This window comes from Chionomys nivalis, chromosome 19, assembly GCF_950005125.1.
Source record: "Chionomys nivalis chromosome 19, mChiNiv1.1, whole genome shotgun sequence".
Taxonomy (NCBI): Eukaryota; Metazoa; Chordata; class Mammalia; order Rodentia; family Cricetidae; genus Chionomys; species Chionomys nivalis.
The window spans coordinates 14,906,096-14,916,175 of record NC_080104.1 but is presented as its reverse complement, the minus strand read 5'-3'; the positions used below and the strand labels follow the sequence as shown (position 1 = coordinate 14,916,175).

At 46.3% G+C, this 10,080-nt stretch overlaps 1 protein-coding gene across 2 annotated transcripts in view; it reads left to right on the top strand.

Annotated features, from left to right (window-relative positions):
• The first annotated feature begins 1,233 nt into the window (after positions 1-1,233).
• Adgrf5 (adhesion G protein-coupled receptor F5) overlaps positions 1,234-10,080 on the top strand; it is a 93,262-nt gene continuing 84,415 nt past the window's right edge. For both annotated transcript variants that reach the window (XM_057751222.1, XM_057751218.1), the window contains exon 1: positions 1,234-1,472. The gene's annotated coding sequence lies outside the window, so the exon portion shown is untranslated. The remainder of the gene's footprint in view (positions 1,473-10,080) is intronic.

Sequence of the window (10,080 nt, the reverse complement as noted above, 5' to 3'; positions counted from 1 at the left end):
GTCACCTGATGATTTTAAGTGACACTTTGTAGTCTGTGTCTGTGGTGGGGTATTTGTACACTGTGTGAAGATGTGTCACTGTGACTGGTTTAATAAAGAGCCGGATGACCAGCAGCTAGGCAGGAAGAAGTTAGGCAGGACTTCTGGGGACAGAGAGAACTCTGGAAAAAAAGAAAGATAGCTTTGCCAGCCAAACATGGAGAAGAAACAGGAGGAGCAAGATAGAAGAGAGATAAACTCCACATTATAGAACAGATTAAAATAAATCATAAGAGTTAGTTAGGACCCAGCCAAAGCTATAGGCCGAGCTTTCAATATTAATAAGAAGCCTCTGTGTTGTTATTTATGAACTGGCGGCCCAAAGAAAGATCCGAATACATGTATCTTTTCACATGCCCAGTTCAACGTTTCCCTCCATGCACCTGCTTCTATTATACATCACCCCACAAAGCAAAATAGGGGAGTCTAAGCCTCTTGAAGTTAACTCTTTTGGCATTCCCAACATTTTCCTATGGCTGGGATCAGCTAGGTGGCTTACCCCATGCAGCTTTATTGAGCCCTGCGCTCACAGAGCCTCCCTTTGTCCTTAGATGAGTCCTCTGCTGTCACCATGTTGAATTTTTACACTTTTGAATGAATGGCTTTCGTTCTTAGCTTACAGTGAGAGCTTCACACTTCGTGTAGAGAGGGCTCTGCTTGCAGCAATTTATGGGTAGTAGATCACCAGTAATTCTTCAAGCCCTGGCACAAGAATGGCTTGGGAATTACTAGATTTTTTTTTTCATGATTAATAAAGACCACCATGAGCCTTTCCATAAACAGAACAGGGCAGGGAGACCCTCTTCCTGAGCCCATGCTGGCACGCTTCTCACTGGCTGCTCTGCCACACAACATCTGGACTATGGCCAGAAGCTGCATGGAAGAGGACGAAGGCACTCTTGACTTTTGCAAAGTTAAACACTTGGAGAAACTTGAGGTAGAAAGGATTAGGCTAAAGATAAAAGCGGCTGGCCTGTGAGCTCCTTGCCTGTTAGCCTGCTTCTCCTTGTTTTCATGGTTCTTAGCATGTTTATTCTCTCTTCTCTCAGTGGCCAAAGGACAAGTTTAAAATTTCTGATTTCCTCTGGGGAGCCTGAGAGAGGCAAGAGGCACTGAATACAGGAAATCATGTGGAGAGAATTTCTAGTTTATTACAGTCCCCAGATTACTTCCCTTCCTGAGCCTCCGCCTCCACCTCCAGCCACACGGTGCCTCCCAGTTTCTTCCTGCACTGAGGGACAGCTCACAGTTCACCTCTGCCCTGAGTTCTGGAAGCCTGGGAGTATCTGAAGACTGATCTGGAGAAACTCAACCCTCCTCAGGTTACCTGAATGAATGGACCGCCCTTAAGTTACACCTCCACTCAGAGGTCTGGGGGCAGAGCTTCTATATCGGAGCAGATGTGAAGAGGCTTCCCACTGCTGAAGAGGAAGGTAGGTGCTCATGCGGGATTTTTGTCTCCTTGGATGTGAGGCTAGCTACTCTAAAGCAGATGGACGGGTGCCTGTTGACCCAGCACTCTGCCGTGGCTGCCTGTTCTCAACTTGTGTGCCCTGTGGAGATTCGTTGGGTTAAAGATTGTGTGGGTAAATAGTGGTGGCCAGAGGGTATTCTGGTTGGTTGTTTTGAGTTCGCGTGTCTTTGCTGGAGAATAGTGATCCAGCAAAGAACATGAGACACAAAGCGTGACCCTTGTTTTCTTTGGAGGAGTATTTCATTGGGGGTGGTGTGTTTTGGCTTCTGTGTGATGAAGGGGACATATTTGTGCTCTGACTTGCCTTTTCCCTGCTGTGCAGACCTTTACCACAAGTGTTTTAACTAGTTTTCAAGTTAAGAATATACAAGGTAGATAGAGAGGGTGCTAGCAACAGTATAGGTGGTTTTCGCTGACACAACCGTGCTTTTAATATTGTTTTTATTTTTGAAATAGACATGTTGTTCAGTGTTGTTCAGGGATTTAGTGGACATCTGTGTTGTCTTCCACAACTTTCTTGCTTTTCCTGAGAATCCCTTAGCCACATGTTTAGCGAGAGCTACAAAGCCCGGCTTTACCTATTTGGTGTGGAAATCCTATGCAGGCATGATTGATGCTTGTCCTTTACCTGGCCACTTCGGCTGGGTGTCAGTGAGGTTCACGACCGTGCAGCCGAGTCCCAGGGAAGGCGTGGCAGATTCAGTTCATGGAGTTCTGATTTGGGTGGGGTGCGCTCATACTTCATTGTTTCACGTCCCCCTCATCAGCAGCCTTTCCTTGAGGAGAGAGATTTGCCCTAATTCCAAAGACTATCATCCAATGGGCTCAACTCTTTCCCTTCTCTTCCTTGATTAAGATGCCTCATTTGTTTATGTTTTTGCCACTGCATACTTAGCTTTGGCATTACCTTTCTTCACCCATCCCCTGTCTCCTGCGACAGAGTTCTTGACAAACGTAATTCTGCCTTTGTGGTTCTCCTTCTGAACTGTGTCTAATATATACACCCCGCTGCCTACAGCTCTACTGCCTAAGGGGCACAGGGAACGTTTGCATCAGGGATCGCTTAAGGGCTCCTTAGAAATGCAGACACCCATCTCTTCACTAGACTGAGTCTGTGTTTCATCCACACTCCTGGGTGGGTGACATGTGTAGTAAATCTTGCCAGGTCCTGCCTGCAGGGAGGGCAGATGACTCTTTCAAGGGCTGCTCCATAACATCCTGCCAGCCTCCCCTCTCACCTCCTGACTTCCCAACTGTGCCGAGTGCCACACCCCTCGTCATGTGATCCCTCTGCTGCCCACCTATGACGCGGTGTGCTTTTGTCTCTGCATGGATACCTCTCTTCGTTGTCCCCCTCGATTACCCACTACAGCCGTGTTTTACTCTCATGCCCCCCACATTCAGTCCACCCCCGACTAAGCACCCTGTGCCTGCAGATTTTATGGCACACAAAGTATGGTTGCTATGGGTTTTCTCATCCTTGACTAGACTCTGGTGCACTCAAAACAACATCTGGCATATCACTCGTGTCAATCAGTATTATCTGAGTTTTTTAATGAATGAAGGAAGGAATAAAAAATAAAAAATAAAGCGTGAACTACTATAATAATTTCAATTAATGGTCAGAATGAGATGTACAGTTAGAAGCTTAGAAGGCTGGAAGTGTCTGTAGCATCTTCCCGTACTCCTTTGATCTGAGACTTTGCTGGACTCAATTATCCACCAAGTATTTTGAGGATATACTGTGTGCCATGAGTTTTTTTTTTTTTTTTTTTAAATTCTCTACATCTCCCTGGATAGCTAACGTCTCTGGTTAGGCACTTGCTAATCCCTTCTCACCATGCTTTACCACACCAACTCAGAGATTTACTCTCTCAGCCGTGTGTACGGAACACCTTCTGCTCTCAGGCGGCTGATGGTGCAATAGGAGCATGGTAGCAAATGAATCGATGTGACCCTGAGCAAGGGACCTTTCAGTGTCCTCCCTCCTTCTCTTCCCTCTGCCCTCTAAAGAAAAGAAAGAAAAGAAACTGAGAAAAAAAAAGAGATCACAAATGTTAACATATGCAGGTAAGGGCCTCGAGAGCTTTAAGATGACATAGAGCAGAAAGACTCCCATTGTGTTCTGGGGTGTCTGGCTGAAACTCCTGCACCTGTGGCTGTCTTGCCTGGTGACTTTGGGTCTACAACCTTTCTCTAAGCCTTGGTTTTGTGCGGTGGTGGACAGGGAAGCATTGGTGTCCAGTTGTACAGAGGTTGGGGTACCTCCGTTCTCAGATTGGCTAATGATAATTGTTTTGAGAGAGGATCTCATGTATCCCAGGCTAGCCTTGAACTATGTAGCCAGAAATGATCTTGAACTTCTGATGCCCCTGCTTCCACCTTCAAGTCTTGGGTTCTCATGTCTGCCTTTATCACACCCAGTTTAGACTATACTGGAGCTGGAACCCGGGAACCATGTGAAGCAAGGTCACTACTAACTGAGTTACCCCTCACCTCTCACTATAATCTGAAGGGCAGTGAGCTGCAGTTCTCCGAGGCAAAGTCTCAAAGAGACCCTAAGAGAGTCCTTCTTGCTCTGGCTTTAGCCCCAGCCATAGGTGTCCATGTTGCCCTTTGGTGCCCTTTCCTAAGGCACTGCATAGCAGCAGCTCCAAGGGAGCTTGCAGGAAAACGAGACTTTCTACGTATACTCAGACCCAACCGCTAGACTTGGGGTGACCCAAGCCACTCTGACCTTCTCGAGTGACTTCTCTCTCTGTCATTTAACTCTCTTTTTCCTGATCCTCTACCACTGACGTTTTCTCATAAAAACCTCCTGGACGTTCAGAACTCTTGCTTGCTTCCTGTTGCTCACACCTCTTTGCCTCTCACTTACTGCACCTTTGTACAACAGCCCTTCAGCTCGTTTCCCAACTACTCAAATTTGCACTCTTCTCTATAAATAACAGGCAATAGCGCTAGTCATAAAAGGATGTTATGCTACATGGGAGGGTTCTAATGAATGACCGTACATAGATTGGTTTATATATTACGATCTCTCTCTCTCTCTCTCTCTCTCTCTCTCTGCCTTCTCCCTTTTGTGCCCCTTTGTTTTCTTTCTTCCTTCTCCACTACCACCCTTTCTGAGCTGTATGCTGCCCAGGCTGGGCTCCGTCTTAATAAATAGACCAGGAGGGAAGAGCCTTAAACTCTTGGTCTTCCTGCCTCTAAGTGCTGGGATTCCAGCTGAGCAGCACCTCACCTGGCTGACCATTTCTTTCTTTTAATTGCAGCCTTTTACCTGTGGGGTAAAAAGAGGTAAAGCCAGTTTTAAATCTCTTGTTGTTGCTTCCTTCCTTAACTAAGTAGTTGTACCTTGCTAAACCTCAATTCTGTTTCTGAAAATTTGTGCTAACACACACGGTGAAGAGAAGATGAACCGGCTAATGTATGTAACAAGCTGCTTGGCTGAACTATACCAGCAGAGCTGGGGAGATGGGTCAAGGGCTAAAATGCTTGCCTGGAAGACTTGCGAACCTGAGTTCGTATAGCCAGATGTGGCAGTGCACATCTGTAATCTTAGCTCTGCAGGGAAGGAGAGGCACAGAGACAAGTGGCTCTCCAGAGCTTTCTGCTCCCTAATCCAACCTAATCAATGAGCTCCAGGTTTGGTGAGGAGACCGTCTCAAAAAATAAGGCGGAGAACAACAGAGGGGCACCCCGAAGCCCACCTCTGACATATATGGTGTGCAAGTGTGTATACCCAGTCACACCGAGTCACACAGACTAAAAGAGTGCTTAAAAGAGGCTAAGATGGTAAGAGTGAGGATAGGATCACCCATAAAATAAATAGCTGAAGGACACGCAGGTGTTTGAAGGAAGAGCTACACCGTGTAAAATGTAAAGATTGACTTCAGTTACTCAAAGGTCTCCGGTAAGGAAAAAGAGAAAGCCACCAGATTATGGAGTAGAAATTATAGGGTAAAAGATTTCAACTCAGTTTGTGGAAGGATTTACCCACCATTAGAATTGTCTAAAAATGGGTGAGTTGTCCTGCGGGGGTGGGGAACACCCTGTCCTGGGCAGCGTTCCAGCACCCCAGGAGACCAGCGACCAGGGTGTTCCCAAAGGGATGCCTGGCTGGGTGGGGTCTGCGCGATGACATTGAAGGTCCCTTCCCGCTCTTGAGAATCTCATGACATCAGTGCCCTAATCCAAGCCACCAGATAAAAAAAAAAAAAAAAAAAAAAAAAAAAAAAAAAAAAAAAAAAAAAAAAAAAAAAATCACTAGCCTGGAGTGACGTGAGCTGACTTCTCACTTGCTAGCCGTATTTTTTGACTGCAATAATTTAAAAATAGGACCTTTGCAACAATAGACTAGTGGGACTTCCAGGAAAAAGGTGCAAAAAAAGAAATGAGACCACTGGGGTCACTCGGGAACTTGACTGTGTCTTGGTCTTGGCCCTTGCATTACAAACACATTCTTATTTGTTCTTATTTGTTAGGGAACTGCCGAGTTTGGTGCCATTTTCAGTCAACATAGAATCAGGCAACTGTCACAAGCTCATTCTCCAGCTATGAAACAGGAGTCCTTTGTGGGTGTACATGTAGGCTAAGACTTTTTAGCCACTCAGAGATCTGACTGAGACATATTGAGGCTAAATTGTTCCATGCTTTTCTGATGCCGTGATTCTGGTGTCTTACCTTTGAGGAGAGAAGAAAGCTAGCTGGGGTGAGCTGCCTTCTCTAACGTCAAGTTCTCCAGCTTTCTACACACCCTTTCTTCTTATAAAGATGACCACATTGATCATAGCCTCTGCGAACTGGTAACTTGGAGTTTCCCAGAGATCTAAGAATCAGCTTAAGTGGGCTCAGGCTGTCTGAACTTCTGGCTAATACTCAATTCTCCATAGACTCAGGAGAACTGGCTCTGCTTGCAGTCTGTTTAGGACCCTCACATCCTTCTGAGGATGCTGGGCTGTATTCCAGCATGCCTTTGCTTCCTAAAGTCTCACACAATGAGATCCCAGGGGTAGGAAAAAGAACAGCAACCGTCCCTTCTACAGAAAAGAGAACCAACAAAGGCGGCAGTTTGTCTTGCAGAAACAGAGATGCAACACAGTTTATTCTACAGGTTTTCTTAAAGACAGCTATGCAATAAAAATTCCCTTTGAAATATAATCAGCAGTGCAGGGCCACAATATAGAACCTTTGCAGAGCGATGTGTTTATTTATAGATGCACTTTGGCTACGCCGCATAGCAAAGCAGCTAACTGTCTAACATCCACAATGTGGCCCTGGGAATTTCCTCCAACAAGGCTGTGCTTCCGTCCATTGTTGCAGTACAAAGGGCAGAAGGAGGCTTGAGTGGGGATCTTGTTAACCCCACCTAGAGGGAAACATGGAGGCTGTCATCCCCTTCAGTCAATGTGATCCCCAGTGCAGGGGGTCAAGATGGAGGTCAACCTCCACTCTGGGCAAATGCAAATGAGGAGATAGGTTTGATTATTTCGTCTAAAAATATCTCAGACAGCGGTGATGGCAATTCAACAATAAAGGTCTGCTTTCTATTTCCGGCAAAGGATGTACCCCTCACCAGTGTTGGATGCTGGATCTGGTGGAGTTTTGATATGGGGTGGCGTTTGAGGAAACAGGTTAAATTTTATAACAAAGGGGTTTTTAAGCATATTACTGTAGAAAGAAAGCCATAAGAGCATACACACAGCCCCAACACGCATGCATAGGTACTTGCTAATGTAAGCACAGGTCCTTGAATCACCCAGAATTTTGTAATTATTGTAGGCTTGGATTTGTTCATCTTTAAGATAAATATAAAAGGTCTCACATTTTATTAGTTTGGAGATAAATAAGCTACTATATTACAAGCTATCAGATCTTAACTAGAGTTTCACTTAAGGTTCTACAGTATGGTTCTATTTTGCTAAAAGTTCCTTATAAGTCGTTCCTATGAAAGTATTTAACAACCAGCTTCCACTACTGTAGGCAAAAAAGCCCAGAATGCCAGTTAAGCTCGGTATGGGGGCACACACTTCTAATATTAGTGCTAGGGAGGCTGAGGCAGGAGTAGCTCTCCAAGTTCAAAGTCAGCCTGGGCTACACAGAGAGTTCTAGGATACCCTGAGCTACATGGAATGATCTTTTCTCAAAACCTCCTAAACCCTGGCTGTGCTGAGATAAGTGATGTGCTTGCCTCACAATGTGAGAACACCAGTTCAGTCCATAGAGTGCCTGTAAAAAGATGGGTACGGTGGAGCCTGTCTGGCCCGAGGACTGAGACGGCAAAGGCAGACAGGTCTTTGATGCTCCGCTGGTCCTCCAGCCCAGCCTACTTGGTAGACTCCAGGCAAATAAAAGACTCTATGTGAAAAAACAAGGTGGACGGCCTTTGAGGAATGGCAGGCGAACTTGCCCTCTGCCTACTGCATGCACGCTCACTGAAGTACGTGTGCGCGTGCACGCAGCCACACACTCAAACTCTGAAATAAAACCAAAAACTTATTTTACTTGATGGCCCGTTGTATTTTAATCACCCTGCACATTCCAAGGGAGGTCTGTGCAGCATTGTTTCAGGGCTCAGTGCCCTGGCTGGTGTCTGAGGGTCTCATGGGAGGAAAAGGTGGGTCTCACGTCTACACGCCGCATTCCACACCTCCCCTGCCATCTGTGATCATGATTCCAGGAGCTCAAGGCCCAGCCCCAACCCCAACACAGTCAAAGCCTCAGGGAGCAAAGGGGACCTGTGTGTAGAAAGAGCAGGTCAGTGGAAGCCACTATCCCTGGGCCTTGTCAGCAGGTGGCCCTTCCGGGTCCCTTCCAGGTCCCCAGATGCAGAAAACCGTTTGCCAGCCCCACAGTGAGAATACAAGAATGCTGGTAAAAATGCCTTTCTGGGTTGTTTTGTTGGCTGAGTGTTTATTATCAGACACCCCTCAGGGGTTCACAGGGCAGTTTGCAAAGGTCCGTGTGAGGCCTGGGAATTTCCTTCCATAGAGGCCGTGCTTCCTGTCTTTGTTGTTCCTCAAAGAACAAGTGGAGGCATTACTAGAGATCCCCACTTAACCCTCCCTTGCTGCTGCCTTGTGGCTCCTCATAGCTGAAAACACACACACACACACACACACACACACACTGGAGAGTAAAAGATTTATGCATTTCAACTGCATGTGTGCTCTTGCAACATGCCTGTTCACGAGCATGCAATTCTGGGTGCTTGTGTGTATACACATGTATATGCACTAATTCAGTGTCAGTTCTTTCTCAAATAAGAGTCGAGTTCCACACCTTATAGTGTACTTATTGACTAAAGCAGAGGCATGGCAAACTGAAAAACCTTTTCATAGGATTACAATGATTTATTGAACATACTTCTGCAATACTGTTAAGCACAAAGGAAATGCAAAAGTTCTAGAAAATTCTAGAGCATATGATACACACATGTGCAGGCACACACTTTCATGCATGGTGAGGGTGCAAAGATGTCAGATAATTATCTAGGCTAAGAACAGGAAGGATTAGAAGAAGGCCTTGAGTTCTCATCTTGCCTGAGACTCTTCTGTGTTCTCTAGAAACACCGTCTGGAATTCTCTAAGTACCAGGACAGTGAGTGCCCACATGCCCTCCCCCATTTTTGTACACATGTGTGCAAGCACACTTTGCCCCCTTAGGAGGAAGGCTTGAAACAGTCCCTTGTTCCTAGCTCTAATTAAAATCACAGTTCTGGTCATTTCCTCTCCGAGTCTCCATTTTCTACACAGTCGAAGTGACTGACAGCATGGCTATCATACTATTTCAGTTTTCATCCCGAGAGCGTTTGAGCGTGAATTCTGCCGCTTGTTTACTCTCCTCTCAAAGCCCAGAGAGTGGTTTGTAGAGGATGTCTGAGGGGGAACCATGGCGACTGTGGAGATAGAGTGTGTGCATTGTGTCAGCGCAGCAGCTGCCTGACCTCCTTTCTCCTAGGAGTCGAAGGAATGGAAAACCGCCTGAAAGGATGCACGCTCTCCCAGCTATGGGTTGTGGATGGGATCCCACAGCCTCTGCTGGGCTGTCAGCAGGAAGTATTGCACTGCTGTTTGTTCTTAATAAACCTAATCCCTTTACAGTATTTATTGGGTGCGTGCTCGTGTGTGCATAGGTGCATGTGTGTGTGTGCAGGCGCATGTGTGTGCTTGTGTGTGCATAGGTGCATGCATGTGTGCAGGCACATGTGTGTGCGTGTGTGTGGAATCTAGAGCTTGATATTGAGTGTCTTCCCCCATCTCTCTCCACCTTACCTTTGGAGACAAGGCCTATCACTGAACCTGGAGCTTCCTGTAATGCATCTCGACTGTCTAGTCAACTGGATCTCTGGATTGCCCCGTCTCTGTCCTCTCTCTGTAATCAGCTCTGGGATTACAGCTGTGCACTGCAGCACCCAGACTTTTGCATAGTCTCTGGGGATCCGAACGTGGGTCCTGATACTTTTAGTCATATTGTGCTAGCTGAGCCAACTCCCAGCCCGTGCTTTCTGTTTTTGCAATGCAGCAGTGCAGGAGAACTGTAAATGACAAAGGACCAGAGATGCC